Genomic DNA, 18123 nt, shown 5'->3' with positions numbered 1-18123 from the left:
TATTCCTTTATAGAAAACCCTGCACACAGATGTGCCTAGTGTTTACCTGATTTGCTCTAATATTTGCTCCATTTATAGCATTTCGTGCTTGATTTTTGCTTGGTAAATACTAACATCAAAAGATTCAGGGAACAGACTTGAATAACAAATTTAGGGATTTGTAATTAGACCAATAAAACCAGGATCAGCACTAATCAGCAACAGTGAGGTAAAAAAGCAATGCAAGAAGTTGTTTCTTTTCATTTAAAGTGTCATCAATCAATGGACCTGCCACAGGAATTGCCGGGTGCCATAGATAGGTTGATTGGAGTCTGTATTGTAAGTTATAGCTGGGCCTGCATTGCCCTGTAAATTAAGAGCAGATACTACTTCAGTCATAGAATTACACAAGTTCAGTTTGGCACATCTTTACACTGCTCGGATTCTTTCTAGCTACCTGCATTTCTTATCAGGGACATGCTTTATATCCAAATGAGTCATACAGATTCTCCTCAGTAACAGAGCAAGTTTCTGGGATCTGTATAATGCAGCAATGATCGGTCTGTAGGTTATTGCAGGAGTCCAATGCATCTTTGTATGACGACATGACGTGAAGGCATCTAATCTAATTTAGACGTCTTTGATCAGCGGGATCAAAGCAATCTGTTTTTTTTCTTGCTTTACAGTAGATGCTCTTTATATTGTTTTGCTCAAAAAAGTTACTTCATACGGTTGGGATTTTGGAACAGTTTTTAAAAATCTGCCACATTTTAAATCATTCAGCAACTGCAAATCACTCAATGGAGATAAAATGTTAGTGGTGAGCCAATATTCATTGTAACATTCTGAATGCCAGAGATCACTATTAAAAATAATTTTAACATTAGGGCAGTTGTATTCTTTTCAACAAGTGAGTACTGAGAAGCAACATAATCAAATTTTGGCCAACACTTGTGTTTGGTCTTTGGTTTGAGTCTCCTGGTTGCTAACCATTTTCACTCCCTGTCCCATTCCCGTACTGACCTTTCTGTGCTGGGCCTCCTTCATTGCCACAGTGTGGCCACATGCAAACTGGAGGAACAGCACCTCATATTCCACTTGGTTAGCATACAATCCAATGGTATATCAGTGTGGGCGGCACAATGGGGCTGCGGTAGAGATGGTGCCTTACAGCACCTGAGACCCGGGTTCGATCCTGACCACAGGTGCTATCTGCATGGAGCTTGTACGTTCTCCCTGTGACCACGTGGATTTTCTACGGGTGTTCCGTTTTCGTCCCACACTCCGAAGACAGACAGGTTAGTAGGTTAATTGACTTTTATACATTGTAAATTGTCCCTACAGTGTAGGATCGTGTTGTGTACAAGGTGATTACTGTTCGGCTCGGACTCGGTGTGACGTAGGGCATGTTTTCATGTTGTATCTCTGAAGTCTAAAGCAAAGTATGAACATTAAATTCTCCAATTTAGATAACTACAAACCTCTCCCTCGCCTCCCTTCTTCCCCACCATACCCCCACTTCTTCCCCACCCAACTGGACCCACACCTAGAGTCATAGAGTAATACAGCGTGGAAACAGACCCTTCGGCCCGACTTGCCCATGCCGGCCAACATGTCCCAGCTACTCTAGTCCCACCTGCCTGCGTTTGGTCCATATCCTTCGAAACCTGTCTATCCATGTACCTGTCCAACTGTTTCTTAAACCTCTTTCTCCCTTTTCCCTACGTGCCAGGCTTTGTCTTGCCCCTCATCTTTGCCAGCTCTCTTCACCTCCCCCCAATGTCTGATGAAGAGTCCTTAATGGTAACACCACCTATCCATGTTCTCCTTAGATGCTGACCGACTACAGCAATTTGCACCTTTTTTGTAAACCAACATCTGCACTTCCCAGATTCTACATTCTTCTTTATAATAAAGGTTCAAAGGTTATTTTATTAGTCACATACACCTAGGTGTAGTGAAATGCTTCTTGCCATGCAGCACATAAAGAAAGAATACAGACATAACAGTAATAAAGACATTTAAACATAAAAACATCCCCCCACAATGGTTCCCATTATGAGGGAAGGCACAATGTCCAGTCCCCATCCCCAGTTCACCCATAGTCGGGCCTATTGAGGCCTCCACAGTTGCCTCCACGGAGGCTCGATGTTCCAGGCCGTTCTCGCCGGGTGATGGTGCTCCGGCGTCGGGAGAATCCTCACAGCGGCTTGGGATACCTGGAACGGCCGCTTCCGTACTGGAGGCCGCGGCTTCCGAAGCCAACAAGGCCGTGCCGGATGGAGCTCCACAACTGGTGATCTCGCTGAGAGATCCCAGGCTCTCGATGTTAAAGTCAGCGCCGCCGCCCGCGGCTGGCCGCTCCACAGACCCGCAGCTCTGCGATGTTTTTATCGGCGGTCTCAGCTCACTGGAGTTCCAGCGCGGCGACCCGGGCATGGCATCGCCGCTCTGCGATAGCGCTCCAGCGCTCCAGCGCTGTGCCGCCGCCGAAGCCGAGGTTCTGGTCAGTCCCCCGACAGGAAACGCCGCTCCAGGCCCGTTGGTAGGCCGCGAGGACGGGTCGATGGTGCAGCCCGGAGAAAAGCTGCCTCTCCGACCAGGTAGGGACCCTAGAAAAGCAGTTTCCCCCTCCCCCCACATAAAAAAGGCTAGAACTCCAGAACAAAAAACTCAACTAACTAAAACATTTTTTTTTTAAAGAGAAAAAAGGACAGCTGCAGGCTGGGCAGCCATACCATACAGGACGGCACCCCCTACCTACTAATCAAATGTGAGCTGTTTTCTACGGAGAAGTGGGAAATTTATGCTTTCGTGATTTGTTTGATGGCATGCCCAAAATACTATAAACAAAGCAGATTAACTAAACATTTGCTTTGCTTTTAAAATATAACTTTAAAAATATTTAAGAGGCTTTTAATTTGTCCTTAGAATAGGCACATGTCTGTGTAGGAAATGGAGTTGTAGGGATCACACGCAGGCAGTCTTCTTCTCCTTACGTATGGCGTGCACAGCCTAAAGTTGTAGGACAACTTGTTCTATTTGATCTTATTTGATTGTGCACACCGGGTTGATTGCATTCGTCGAAACAGGTAAAGGTTGCAATCTCCCACCCCGTGTGGGCAATGGAGATTAGTTTAACTTGCCATCATGTTTGGCACAGACATTGTGGTTCAAAGGGCCTATTCTTGTGCTGTACTGTTCTATGTTCAATATATTTTTCTTTAATTACATTCTACTCTATATCACAGTTGATTAGATTCTCAATTGAGGTGGATTTGGGACACTGAATAGTTAACATTTTGTTAAAATCCACGACTTCATACCACTCAATGACGTTTTAATGCACCAGTCGCCAAGTGCCACATTAAAATGGGTTAAAGAGGGTAGTTAACCTCTGCGACCTATTAACCCTGCGTTCTGGACTATCCCTTCCCCGATAACAAATACTAATACAAATGACAGAATGACCCAAATCGATACATAGATACATAGAAAATAGGTGCAGGAGTAGGCCATTCGGCCCTTCGAGCCTGCACCGACATTCAATATGATCATGGCTGATCATCCAACTCAGTATCCCATGTTCCATGAATGGCTTTCAGAGGATAGTTAAGTGTTAACAACATTGATAGCTCTGGATTTACATGTGTAAATTGGATAAGGACATTTGTAAACAAAGTGTATAGGAAGGATGCTGGTTTTTATTGAAGATAGAAAAAATGCCGGAGTTACTCAGCGGGGCAGGCAGCATCTATGGAGAAAAGGAATAGGTGACGTTTCCGGTTGAAACTCTTCACAAGACACACCAGGTTGGATTTTATAACAAATCAATGGTTTCATGATCACTATTGTTAATATTAACCTTTATTCCATATAATTTAAATACTTGAAATTAAATGTCTCTGCTTCTATGGGGGCTTAAAGCACCTAGGATCTCGACCCAAAGTGTCACCTATCCATGTTCTCCAGAGATGTTGCCTGACCTACTGAGTTACTCAAGCACTTTGTGTCCTTTTGTGTATTAACCATCATGTGCAGTTCCTTGTTTCTACATCATGGATCAATAGTCTAGGACTGAATCTGTTAATCCACTAGGTTGATCATCATGCCTAATGAGGCTTAATCAATACCGTTTTCTATGAGTTTTACCCAGCTCAATTCACTTTGCATGGGATCTCACGTTATGCACTGCAGAGGAGAGAAGAAAGCTTGTGGGCTCAGTTTCAGTCATCACATAATGAGTCTCTTCCCAAGTACATGTACACAACCATTGGGCTTGTGGACAAGAAGTCCTTCTTCAGACATCTTTGACTATACGTGTACTAAACGTTATTCAGGAATATGAGGGAAATATATCAGCTGTTGATGGTTAACATTGGAGATCATTTACACGAGGACGCATTTGCACCTGTCAAGATAATGACTGCTTTGAATATTTGGAAATTTGATCTTGCCAAGCACAGCCAGGTGAAATATCAACTTTAAATCTACTGCATCAAGACATGGATCAGTTTTGTTTCATTGTGTGATTATCATCTTTTAAACTCCAGCTTCTTCAGTGAAAGCCTTACAGCAGCAGCAGGACCAGTGATATCCTCCAAAGAGACAGTGGAGTACATTTTTGCAGTCAAATGATCCAAGAATTGGCTTCATATCTCAATTGATATGCGACTAATGGTGTATAATTTGCCTAGTTTGACTGGGGTATGGAATTTTGGAAAACATACTGTTGTAGATCTTACGGCAACATTACTAGCTTCCCTCCAAAAGTAAATGTGCTGGGTTGTTTCAGCCATGACCTAACTGAATGGTGGAAAAAAGATCCAAACCCTTGTCTCTAATTTTTTAATTCTTACGTTAGACCCAAGGCTCCTCTAAGAATGTTGGTTCACATCTCACCTTCTAAAGAAGAAGGGTATTCTCCCTTTTCTAACTTACAGGTCCATATTCATAGTATTGTCTCGTACTTCATTCAGCATCAGGCTAGTGCCAGTAAGTAATCAAGAAAGTACCTGATTGTTGTAAAACTCCATCTTGTTGAATAATATCCATCGAGGAAGGAACCTACCATCCTTACCCAGTTTGGCCTATATATAACATCAATGTGGTTTGCTCTTATCTTCATTCTCAGATCAGACCTTTAGGGAGAACAATAAATACAGGCTTTGAAACATTCCACAAATGAATAATTTAAAATAATATTTTCTCATATTGATGGGCAGGAACATGCTTTGAGGATGTACGCAAGTTTTTATCTTTTAGCAAGGTACCATTCTCCGCAACAATGCATGACAGAAATAAACAGAAACATGAAATCAATGTGGGCAATATCTAAAATCACCAGCAATGTGTCCTTCGAGCACTGGTCTCCAGCAGCTCCTTACTATATGTTCTGTGTATGGTGTGGAACATGATATTAAATAAATGCTGGTAAGTGTGCTGTTATGATCTGTAGAACCAAAGAGGATAAACGTCTAATATTTCCTGATTTTAAATTGTCTGCTAATAATCTTAGTGTCTGCAATAAGGTAAACCATCTTGAACATTTTATTACAGAACAAATGACAGATGATGAGGATATTTTTACTGGCAACGCCGTATGATGTGTGCACAAGCAAACATTCTTTTATGCGTGTACAGATGGAGTGAAGATGTCTCTGTTCAGAGCATATTGTACACCACTCTATACTGCACACCTGTGGTCAAACGACAGACAAGCAAGCTTACAGAGACATAAGTAGCTTATAATGATGCCATGAGAATATTACTTATGGGACCTAGATGGTCTAGCGTAAGTGAAATGTTTGTGGCTGCAGGGGTCAATACTTTACAAACTCTCTTAAGAAATCTTATGTGTAAATTTATTTGCCGGATGAATGACTCTGAAAATGAAATCATCCTGGCCTTATCAAACATAAGGTTTAGCACTACACGCTACCAATCCCAGCTGTGGAGACATTGGTATAGATGTCTCATTGTAGGACACTGGTTTTTTTTAATTCTTGATCTTAAACCATGTATTGTGCTTTTGTAAGTAATTTACTGTGCTTTTGTATGTAATTTATTGTGCCTTTGTAAGCAATTTATTCTATGTAATGTTTTGTCTTTTATCTGAACCTTGTGTCTGTAATAAAAAGTAAGTAAGTTTATGTAACCCAATAGTTTTAGTTATTGAGTTTACTTAATAGCTTCACTGAAATCTTTAAAACAATAAACTTGAATGTCTTTGCAGAAAATATCTCTTCCAACTACATTATGCAAATGCCAATGGGTTAATTCACTGAAGCAATCCTTTTATTTCCCTTGCTATATGCATGGGCCAAAATAATCTTGAAATATTCAGCCTTGTTTGGAAATGCTACTCCACCACCTTATGGTAGAATTAAGAACTTCAGTCCACATCGAATCTGTAACATAAATGGGCCAATTCTTTTTCTTTTTCAAGTGCTCCAAGTATAACATAAAAACATATAACATAGTTGCATGTTAAAGTCACTTAACAAAAGAGGCAGACCTAAAGATTCATTCCGTGCACCCAGTTAGGACAGCATTGGTTAATTTCACCACTGTAGTTTTTATATATATTTTTAAATGTACTATATTATTTTAGTTTAGTTTTTTGTCTTGAGTACCGAGGTACCGTGAAAAGCTGTTATTGCATGCTATCCAGTCAGTGGAAAGAATGATTACAATCGTGCATTAAAATGTTTCCATGGTTTCTCTATATGCCTTACGGTTTAAAAGTAATGAAATCAAAGTATTCATCTAGGTGCCAGAAATAGATGTGCAACAGCATCGACACTGATGTTCTAACATAGTCGAGCGCTCTGCCAATAGTTGGCATTGCATATGACAGGAACTGGTTGTTCCATTGACATCACATTTTGCGATCAGTGCCGGAGGCATCCGCAATATGAGCCTTTCCATTAATACTGGTGCAGTTGATTGGCCATATTCATTAGAAACTGAGATTAAGTGGTCAGTATCAGTTTATGGAAATTAAACAGAACCAGATGTGAATTCCTGGATCTCAAGGACATCGAGGACTGATTAGCAAAACCAGTAGCATTTTGTTGTGCTCAGAGTGCATCCAGACACAAATAATATATTGGCTCTTTCCACACTGAATCCTAAATAAAATGATTACTTTTCGTTTTCTAATTTCATGATAATTTTCTCGTTATACAATATTGCTTTTTGAAAATTATTCATGTTTAAAATTAGTCCATTTGAAAACAACTTCCAAGTGTTAATACAATTGCTGTATAAGTATATTACTCTGCTCTGATTTGGTTTTCATTGCTAATTTTGTACATATTGTCTCTTCATTAATACTGTATGGATGTATTGTATGGTCTTCTGAACATGTGGTCAGATCTAGGTTGCTAAAATATTCCAGATTGATAAATTTGGAGACAGACCACATTCTTTCAAGGATGCCATATTTCATTGGGATCTTGCATCATTTGTATAAATTGCTCTTGCTCAACATGAATCAAATTCTTCTGTTGCTAATGTTTGCATACGTTTAACTCCATGAGTTCAGTTTTACATTGATGCAATATAAATGTGGTAAAGGTTTTTCATTTTTCAGCAGTATTAACAAGTAACATCGTAAACAAGTTCTGAGGGAGAACTTCTGCGGGGTTTTTCTGATTTCCAGCTGCAACTTTTGTGAAAATCTCAGAGCAAATAGGATCATTGACCAGTTATAACATTTCTTAGTTGCTTCCAAAGGTGTCCTGCTGAAATTATGGCGGAAAATGGGGTGAAATGGAAAGGTTTAATAATTGATTTTAAAAAAGGATGTTTACCAAAAAATGGCATTCATATCATATTAATACGGGTGAAGTGAATCCTACACATTTGATGTTTATTGATTCTGTTATCAGTTAAAATTGGAGATGGTTTATATTTTGACAAACAATTCGTTCTCTCACTACTAATGCTCCCTCACCTGTACAATTCTAGCTTTTTTACTTCTGATTTCCATAATGTATATTATTTTCCTTTTGCAATGGCAAAGGGCTTACTATCGAGAGTAATTGCTGACTCCTAAATAGAAGGTAATGAGTTTTCTTCAAGTTGCTTGTTGCTTAGTTCAAGTCAGAACACAATGATTTGGATGAATGAAAGGATTCTTTCAATCTTCACCCACTGACCAAAAATGTTGCTTTCCTATTATTCCAAAGAAAATTCACACACAGAGTGGTGAATCTCTGGAATTCTCTACCACAGAAGGTAGTTGAGGCCAGTTCATTGGCTATATTTAAGAGGGAGTTAGATGTGACCCTTGTGGCTAAAGGTATCAGGGGGTATGGAGAGAAGGCAGGTACAGGATACTGAGTTGGATGATCAGCCATGATCATATTGAATGGCGGTGCAGGCTCGAAGGGCCGAATGGCCTACTCCTGCACCTATTTTCTATGTTTCAATGTTTCTAAATGTTTGAACATAAAATAGAAAAGACCAGATTAGCCCTCAGCTAGTTGATCCACGATGGTTTATTCCCATAAATAGTTTCTAAGTAGCTGTTCTAAGTAGCTTTCTGGATAGTGGGAATGGGTGACGTTTTGGCTCAGAAGGTCTGAAGAAGGGTCTCGGCCCAAAACGTCACCCGTTCCTTCTTTCCAGGGATGTTGCCTGTCCCGCTGAGTTACTCCCGCATTTTGTGTTTATTTTCGGTGTAAACCAGCATCTGCAATTCCTTTCAACACAAACCATCAGGTGAGATGTTTAATGGAAGTGTTCTAGATCTTTTGGTATCTGGCAGTGCACTGATCACTGCATGACCATTTCAGCAATGATGACCCCTTTCTGCCCGCCAGTGAACCACACATCCAACAGTGCAGCCAGAAATTCTCCAGTCACCAACAATCACACAATGAACATTACCTCCTATTTCCAATCAACAAGGTGTCTGCATCATGGCCATGTGTAAATTGGCAAAGGGGAAATAGGATGAGAGGGAAATGTGTAGCTTAAAACGCAGTGTGGTAGAAATGCTTTCTGCTTCATTGGGCACTGGGAGAGAACTGCTCTGGTATCATGTGCTTCACCTAAATCTTGCTGGAACCAGTGTCCTAGTGAATCCTATAAATGAGGTGGTCGACAGGGCCTTGATCTAAGTAGGAGGAGAGAGGGCAGTAAGAATGGGATGCTTAATAATGTAAGAAGAAATGGGAGCAGTGGTACAAGATGGTGAGAGGGAAATGGGCAACCAAAGTGCGGCAGGCTTGGGCAGAAAATGTAAACAGAAGAAGGCAACACAGAGCAAATCCAGAGTCAGTAAATTTCCCAAAATAACCAATGCTCTTAATCTGAATGCAAGTAAAGAACTATGAACTCTTAAATCCCCAACGTTTACCTGATCTATTCCTCTCATGATTTTATACACCTTTATAAGATCACCCCTCATCCTCCTGCACTCTAAGGAATAGAGTCCTAGCTTGCTCAACCTCTCCCTATAGCTCAGGCACTTGTGCCCTGGCAACATTCTTGTCAATCTTCTCTGCACCCTTTCCAGCTTGGCAACATCTTTCCTATAACATGGTGACAAAAACTGAGTACAATACGCTAAATGTGGCCTCACTAAAGTCTTATGTAATTGCACTATGGCCTCCAAATAGCTATACTCAATACTCACTACCATATCATTTTTCAAGTATAGGGACCAAAACTATGTGACGTATTCCAGGTGTGATCTCACCAACATCTAGTAGGATAACCAGGCACGGGTTATTGATTGGGGACGATCAGCCATGATCACAATGAATGGCGGTGCTGGCTCGAAGGGCCGAATGGCCTCCTCCTCCACCTATTTTCTATGTTTCTATGATATGGATAGTTTCAGTGATGGATAAAAACTTTACCGTGCATTAAATGTTATTCCCTGTATCCTGTATCTGTACATTGTGGATGTCTTGATTGTAATCATGTATAGTCTTTTATGCTAATTGGACAGCATACAATATAAAGCTTTTCACTGTACTTCAGTACTCGTGACAATAATAAACTAAACTAAACTTGGCTAATGGAGTTTAATGTACATCATGGAATACAGCTCTGTCTTTAATACTGTGCAGCCATGTGCAAATCTAATTCAATTTACAAATTTGCTGATGGCACCACCATCGCGGGTTGGATATCAAATAATGATGAGACAGACTGCAGGAAGGAGACTGAGAACCTCGTGACCTGCTGCCAAAACAACTACCTTTCCTCTCGATGTCAGCAAAATAAAGGAGATAGTGATCGACTTCAGGTATACATACCCCAGTTTGCATTGACGGTGCCAAAGTGGAGATGGTTGAACGCTTCAAATTCCTAGGAGTCAATATCACCAACAACATCTCCTGGACCACCCATATTGAAGCAATGGCCAAGAAAGCACACCAACGCCACTATATTTCCTTACAAGGCTTAGGAAGTTCGACATTGGGAAGCATTTAAAGGTCAGCAAAAAATAACTAAGAGATTAATTAAGACGGGGAAAATAGACTATGAAAGGAATTTAGCGAACAACATAAAAACTAATAGTAAGAGTTTTTATAGCTATATAAAAAGAAAAAGGGTGGCTAAGGTGAACGTTGGTCCATTGGAGGGTGAGACTGGAGAGTTGTTGGTGGGGAACATGGAAATGGCAAAGGCATTAAACGAGTATTTTGTATCAGTCTTCACCATAGAAGACACAAAAAATATTCCAACGCTGGATAAACAGGGGGCGGTAGGAATGGAGGAGCTAAATACTATTAAGATCACCAAGGAGGTGGTATTAGGGAAATTAATGAGACTGAAGGAGGATAAATCCCCTGGGCCTGATGGATTACATCTAAGGGTCTTGAGGGAGATAGCGGTGGGGATTGTGGATGCATTGGTGATAATTTTCCAAAACTCCCTGGAGGCAGGAACGGTCCCAGTGGATTGGAAAATGGCCAATGTAACACCTATATTTAAAAAAGGAAGTAAACAGAAGGCGGGTAACTATAGACCGGTTAGTCTAACATCGGTGGTGGGTAAAATGTTAGAGACAATTATTAAAGAAACACTAACGGGGCACTTGGATAAACATGACTTCATCGGACAGAACCAGCATGGTTTTGTGAAGGGGAAGTCCTGTTTAACGAATCTGCTCGAATTCTTTGAGGAAGTAACAACCCGGGTGGATAAAGGGGAACCGGTGGATGTGGTATACTTGGACTTCCAAAAGGCTTTTGACAAGGTGCCACATAAGAGACTATTGCTAAAAATAAAAAATTATGGGATTGGGGGTAATATATTAGCATGGGTAGAGGATTGGCTAACAAATAGGAAGCAGAGAGTGGGGATAAATGGTTCATACTCGGGATGGCAACCGGTAACTAGCGGGGTTCCGCAAGGGTCGGTGCTGGGACCCCAGTTGTTCACAATTTATATAAATGATTTGGAGGAGGGAACCAAGTGTAATATATCAAAATTTGCGGACGATACAAAAATGGGAGGAAAAGTAGGGGATGAGGAGGATAGGAAGAGTCTGCAAAAGGATATAGATAAGCTAGGTGAGTGGGCAACAACTTGGCAGATGAAATTTAATACTAATAAATGTGAAGTCATTCACTTTGGGGAAAAAAATGATAGGGCAAGTTATTTTCTAAATGAGGAGGAGCTGCGTTGTAATGCAACGCAAAGGGATCTAGGGGTATTAGTACATGAATCACTAAAAGTTAGTATGCAGGTGCAGCAAGCAATCAGGAAGGCCAATGGAGTTTTGGCCTTTATTGCTAGGGGGATTGAGTATAAAAACACGGAGGTCTTGCTGCAGCTGTACACAGTATTAGTGAGACCACATTTGGAATACTGTGTACAGTTCTGGGGTCCATACTTAAGAAAGGATGTACTAGCCCTGGAGGCAGTGCAGCGAAGGTTTACAAGATTAATTCCTGCAATGAGGGGATTGACATATGAGGAAAGGTCTGGTGGACCTGGAACTCTACTCTTTGGAGTTTAGAAGAATGAGAGGCGATCTCATTGAAACATATAAGATCGTGAGGGGCCTTGATCGGGTGGATGCACCGAGGATGTTCCCAATGATCGGGGAAACTAGAACTAGAGGACATAGTTGCAGAATAAGGGGGGGCTCTTTTAAAACTGAGATGAGGAAGAACTTCTTCACCCAGAGGGTGGTTAATTTATGGAATTCACTGCCCCAGGGAGCAGTGGAAGCAGAAACTTTAAATATATTTAAGACTAAAATAGATGGTTTTTTAGCTGCCAAGGGGATAAGGGGCTACGGGGAGAGGGCAGGGATATGGACCTAGGTATGGTTAGTATAGTAAGACCTGAGTGATCTCCTGGACAAGTGTCGATCGCCTGGATTGGGGTCGGAGAGGAATTTCCCGGATTTTTTTCCCGAATTGGACCTGGGTTTTTATCCGGTTTTTTGCCTCCCCCAGGAGATCACGAGGTTCTTGGGGTGGAGAGGGGTGATAGCGGTATAAAGGGGAGGGTAGTGTCTTGTGTTCTGTGTCTTGTGTCTACTGTTTGTGGGTAAGTGTGTCTGTTTAGTGTTCAGCCATGAGCGAATGGCGGTGCTGGCTCGACGGACCTGGTGGTCTACTCTCGCACCTACTTTCTATGTTTCTATGTTTCTATGACATGTTCCCAACGACTCTCATCAATTTCTACAGATGCACCATAAAAAGTATTTTATCGGAATGCTTCACAACATGGTTGGGAATATAAACTACCCAAGACGGCAAGAAATTGCAGAGAAATGTAGAGGCCACCCAGACCATCACACAAACCAACCTCCCTTCCATTGACTCCATTTATACTTCATGCTGCCTCACACTAGGCCAGCAGCATAATCAAGGACAAGTCGCTAACTGGCCACTCCCTCTTCTCCCCTCTCCCCTCTCCCACCGGGCAAAAGGTGTAGAAGTGTAAAAACGGGCACCGCCAGATTCCGGTGCAGTTTTTCCCCAGCTGCTGTCAGGCAACGGAACCATCCAAACCAACATGGTTTGTTTCTGCTAATGTATAGTATGATTTGACTGGGTAGCATGAAAAAAACAAAGTTCTTCACTGTGTCTCAGTGGATGTGACAGCAATAAAGCAACACAGATACCAAATTAGAACAATGTAATGAATTGGATCTTCAGACATGGCTTGGATAATTTCCATGTGTGGTACTTTTCTGTTGATGTGCAATTGTATCTAATTACTACAATAAGTGGAACCCGTTGGGTCCCAACATTACATGGGAGGCTGGTCCTCCAACGCAATATTCCACCTCTCCACCAATTCCAGTATTGGTGGCCACCAAATTCAAGTGCAGTTTCTTACCACTTCAAGCAGGGTGCAAGGCCACCAAATTCAAGTGCAGTTTCAAACCATTTCAAGCAGGGTGCAAGACCACTAAAGACAGCGAGTCGTGACTTCTCCCTCCTCCATCTTGCAGAGACTGAGCTATGCCCACACTTCTGGGTTTTATAGTCCCTCCCCACTCCCACCAGAAGGGCGTGGCCTTCATGGCGTGATTGACAGGAGAGAATCTCAACATATTTTAAACACTAATAACTCTTATTTTTCATCGATGGGAAAAATCCTTGTCACCTCATGAGCAGGGGGGTAGTTACTATAATTATTGTAGTAATTTGATACAATTGCACATCAACAGAAAAGTACCACACATGGAAATTATCCAAGCCATGTCTGAGTAAGATGGCCAAAAATCACAGCCATACGTGGTTGCATTTGTCCTAAAATCGATATAAAGTGCAAACAGGAAGTGGTCAAAATTAGACATTTAATTATATAGAAGGCAAGGCAACTTTAATTAGGCAAAGCAACTTTAATTAGGCAAGGCAACTTTAATTAGGCAAGGCAACTTTAGCATTTCCAAACCAAAGGCAACACAGCTTTAGCATTTCCAAACCAAAGGCAACACAACTTTAGCATTTCCAAACCAAAGGCAACAGAGCTTTAGCATTTCCAAACCAAAGGCAACACAGCTTTAGCATTTCCAAACCAAAGGCAACACAGCTTTAGCATTTCCAAACCAAAGGCAACACAGCTTTAGCATTTCCAAACTATATTTTCAAACCACATTATGGGCACTGGCAGGTCAGTAAAACCACTCACAATTTAGTAGACATGTGTTCAGAGTTATTCACAGCTCAGACTGAGAGACGTGACCCTCTCGCTTCCCCCATCTTGCAGAGACTGACAGAGGCACTCAACACTTCCGGGCTTTATAGTCCCTCCGGAAGGGGCGTGGCCTTCAGGAGAGAGAATCTCAACATTTTTTAAACACTAATAACTCTTTTATTTTTCATCGATGGGAAAAATCCGCTTGTCCTGCGCAGCGGAGAGGGACTCTGAGTAAGATGGCCAAAAATCACAACCGTAATAGGCAGCGTTTTTTCTAAAATCAATATACAGAACAACAGGAAGTGGTCAAGATCAGACTTTTAGCAATATAGATAGATAGAGAGCTGTCTTTGGCGTTTATAAACAGTGCAAGGTGGCACTCCGAAGTTATCTGGTTTAGGTGAACTGTTCTCAATGTAGAGCAAAATAGTATTTTTAATGTAGATTCTTCTATACATCCACAAAGGGCTTCTTGACAACATCCGAATACTGGTGACATTTTTATTGTTAGAAAGTAAAAGGTCCCTCAATCGTTTTTGCTATATTAGAGGTTTCAGGGCACTCAGCCAAACACCTGGGCAATTCTTAAAAAGTAATTTTGAAGTTTAAACAATTTGCGTTTCCCAGGTGTAATTGTTCCGCAGCTGTGTGAGACTATTCCCTGGAGATGGTTTTGCATTTGAAGACAAATCTGTAACTGATACTGTTTCAGCTGCAGTGGTACTGAAAACTGTGCATTGCTGTGAATATAAGCTTATTTTTATGATTCAAAAGAAGCAGTTTAATTCCCTGTATAAAGAAAAGTTAAGGCATGTGACATTAATGCTAAATTACCTCACTGGATTGAAAGCTGGCCGGGAAAAGCTGATGATAAATAGAAAACCATTTGTCTATAGCAAACTCTTTTGCTCACTATGGTTTTATAAATGCTATGAAGCAGAGATTTCTTTAAACATTATAAATCTTGTTCATATACTCAAGTTTATGACCAGTGTAAAATAATGAAGTTTCTGTAAAGCTGCATGTTAAATTGAACTGCTGAGTTAAAGGATAAAAGAAAGATTTTAATATTAAAATAGTATTAAAAATAATTGGTGCATAAAATATAAAATATGTGTGCCCAATGAAATTATGATGCCTGTCCATCACCACTTCCTTCTTTGTAGAGATGCTGCCTGTCCTGCTGAGCACTCCAGCATTGTGAGTCTATCTTCAGTGTAAACCAGCATCTGCTGTTCCTTCCTACAATTGTTTCCCCACCTTTCCAGTTCTGCTGATGGATCATCAATCTGAAATATTAATTCTATTTCTCTTTCCACTGATACTGCTGGACCTGCTGAGTGTTTGCAGCATTTTCAGTATTTATTTGCGATTTTCAGTATCTGCAGGAATTTTGATTTTCATGTACCATTTTTAGATTGTTGCTAGGTGCTCTGGTTTCCTCCAACAACCCAAAGATGTGATTGTTTGTAGGTTAACTGGTGATTCTAAATCATCCTACTGGGAGCTGGGAGAATTAATGGAGTATTAATGGACATTTGTGAGGCAAATGTCACAGGGAAATGGGTTCGAAGAGCTGCATGGACTTGATGAGTCAAAATCGGTGCCTTCTCAGTCGTTAGAGAATATAAATAATATGAATATGGGTAGGAAGAGACCAGATAGCATCTGTAGTTTATTGGATTTTAATACTTTAATATTTTAATGTTTTAGAAACATAAAATTCTTAAAGGACTGGACAGACTGGATGCAGGAAAAATGTTTCCGATGTTGGGAGAGTCCAGAACCAGGGGTCACAGTTTGAGAATAAGGGGTAGGCCATTTAGGACTGAGATGAGGAAAAACGTTTTCACCCAGAGAGTTGTGAATCTGGAATTTTCTGCCACAGAAGGCAGTGGAGGCCAATTCACTAGATGTTTTCAAGAGAGAGTTAGATTTAGCTCTTAAGGCTAAAGGAATCATGGGATTATGGGGAAAAACCAGGAACGGGGTATTGATTTTAGATGATCAGCCATGATCATATTGAATGGTGGTGCTGGCTCGAAGGGCCGAATGGCCTACTCCTGCACCTATTTTTCTATGTTTCTATGTCCTATTGCTCAACACAGATTCCTGGTTAATTCAGCAGGGTACTTGCTGAATTAATTTAGTAAACTCATAATAAAGCACAAGGGGATCCAAATACTGAAAACAATAAGAATAGAGGCAAGAGTAGGAAACATTTTTGTACCTGATTTACCAATGAATAAAATAGTTTGTTTATCTGTGTTACATTCCTATACTAAACACATTTCATTTGATTCCTTTAATGTGCTAACACAGTAATCAATATGAACCAACATTCTTCCAATTCTCAATATTATTATAGATGTCTGTATAGTATTTTAAGTCCGGTTTGTTTAATTTTCATATGTACTGACAATGAAACAATGACATTTGCACTTGTTGCAGCTTACCAGGCCCGTAAACACAATGACAAATAAATAATATATAATAATCAAAAATATAATAAATTAAAACTGTAACACCAGGTACCCACAATAGTGTAAAAACCAAAGTTCGTATTGCTATGGCATTAACGTAAATCCATGGTAGATCATTGTTGCTGAAGTTAATGTCATGTATTCTGTTATCCTACTATATTCTGTTGCGCTGAAGCAAAGCAAGAATTTCATTGTCCTATCTGGGACACATGACAATAAACTCTCTTGAATCTTGAATCTTGAAGAGCCTGAGACTTGTTGAGAAAAAGCTGTTCTTGAACCTGGTGGTCATGGTCTTCATGCTCCTTCCTGTATCTTCTTCCTGATGTTAGCAGTGAAGTTACAGCACTCTTAACTAGTTTTCAAGACACATTTTAATTTGATTGTCAAGCCATACCTTTGTGAGTGTTACCTACGAAAGTAATAACATCAACAAAAGTTAGGGGTGAACATGATGTGTCAAAATCATTTTGGTAAAAAACATTCCCATTTTGTTCTAACAAATATATAATATCCACAATATAGTTCAATAAAATGGGTGAAAGCAGCTCACCTTGTTTAATTCTCTTTCTGATTGCAATATGAGTGGTCTTACTTAAGGCCCTGCCTTCAATAAAATCCGAATACTTGGAAAACAGGTCGCAAACTAAATCAATAAAATCCTTACAAACTCGTGAGTGACATAATGCCTTATCGATTAACTTGTGTCCAATTCAGTTGAAATCTTTAGCCGTTTTACAGTACTTGAACTGTGAAGGTATAATAAAAGGGCATAGTAGGAATTTGGCCAGCTTCACGCTTGACCGATGGTGGGAAAATTCCTAAAATATGGCCGATTTGTAAAATGGATAGTCAATGATTTGAAAGTAAACCCTTTCACAAAAGGATTCACTTGATGATACTGTTGTTAAAAAAAATAGAATACCGTGCTGGGATGTTGTGCAGTAGTTTAAAAATATGATTAAGTGTTGATGTATACGTTGGCCTTATTTTTCCATAGCCAGGAAAATTTGCCGGCAAGGATAGACAATAGACAATAGATAATGTCATGTTCACCCCTATTCGGTTTTCTTTCCAGCCCTGATTATCACCCAACATTACAAGTAGGAAAAATGCCCACATGTTTAAACCAATTTGTGTAGAAAGGAACTGCAGATGCTGGTTTAAACCTAAGATAGACACAAAATGCTGGAGTAACTCAGCGGGACTGGCAGCATCCCTGGAAAGAAGGAATGGGTGATAGACAGGCAACATCTTTGGAGAGAATGCTCCATTCTCACCCATTCCTTCTCTCCAAAGATACTGTCTGGTCTGCTGAGTTACTACAGCATTTTGTGTCTATCTTCTATTTAAATCAATAACTGTGAGTTTATGAAATGTCTTTCCTGTGTTAAAATAGCCCTTAGCAATTCATAGGGACGGTATCAAAGAGTACCAGGAGGCATTAGCACAGATGTTTAATGGGGCCAAGGGATAAGTTTTAAGGAGGATCTTAAAGGAAGAGAATAGAGGGGAAACCATGTTGAGA

The 18123-nt window shown here is 40.4% G+C and overlaps 1 long non-coding RNA gene across 1 annotated transcript; it reads right to left on the bottom strand.

Annotated features, from left to right (window-relative positions):
• Positions 1-1937: 1937 nt before the first annotated feature.
• On the bottom strand, positions 1938-16609 carry LOC116987195. The gene is made up of 3 exons (XR_004415659.1): positions 16569-16609; positions 2849-2858; positions 1938-1947 (listed from the first exon to the last, which is right to left on the bottom strand). It is a non-coding gene; the product is annotated as an uncharacterized LOC116987195 (long non-coding RNA).
• Positions 16610-18123: the final 1514 nt, after the last annotated feature.

This window comes from Amblyraja radiata, chromosome 25 (genome assembly GCF_010909765.2).
Source record: "Amblyraja radiata isolate CabotCenter1 chromosome 25, sAmbRad1.1.pri, whole genome shotgun sequence".
Lineage (NCBI taxonomy): Eukaryota > Metazoa > Chordata > Chondrichthyes > Rajiformes > Rajidae > Amblyraja > Amblyraja radiata.
Note: the sequence above shows the minus strand (reverse complement) of the source record. Positions and strands in the feature narration are given on the sequence as shown.